Below are 406 nucleotides of genomic sequence, written 5' to 3' on the forward strand. Positions count from 1 at the left end.
GGGGGGGGGCACATGGGAGTGAGGTGTAGTGGGCACTGGGGGGGGGCAGTGCACATGAGAAAAAAGGTTTAGAAAGTACCGACCTAAGAATACATAGCGTGATGAGTGGTGCAGGAGTTGGTGGCTGATGGGCATTGCTAACACTATAGAGTTGGGAATAGAATGTTACAGTAGAGGTAGGAGCATAAAGATAAGTTTGGGAAGCTCAGAAAAAGTTTGGGGGGGCGGGTGTGGTTTGGAGGAAGGGGCTGCTGCAGTGAGTTGTTGGAAATGGTAAACTTTAGTGGTCGTGGGTACTGAAGGAAGGATGTGTGCCCAGTGGGCGAGATGCACTTCCTGTCTATCTGTGTTTGGAGGGGAGATTACAGGGAGTGGGGGGAGTTATTGTTGGCGATGGCCAACTTTG

Source organism: Chiloscyllium plagiosum, chromosome 48 (genome assembly GCF_004010195.1).
Source record: "Chiloscyllium plagiosum isolate BGI_BamShark_2017 chromosome 48, ASM401019v2, whole genome shotgun sequence".
Taxonomy (NCBI): Eukaryota; Metazoa; Chordata; class Chondrichthyes; order Orectolobiformes; family Hemiscylliidae; genus Chiloscyllium; species Chiloscyllium plagiosum.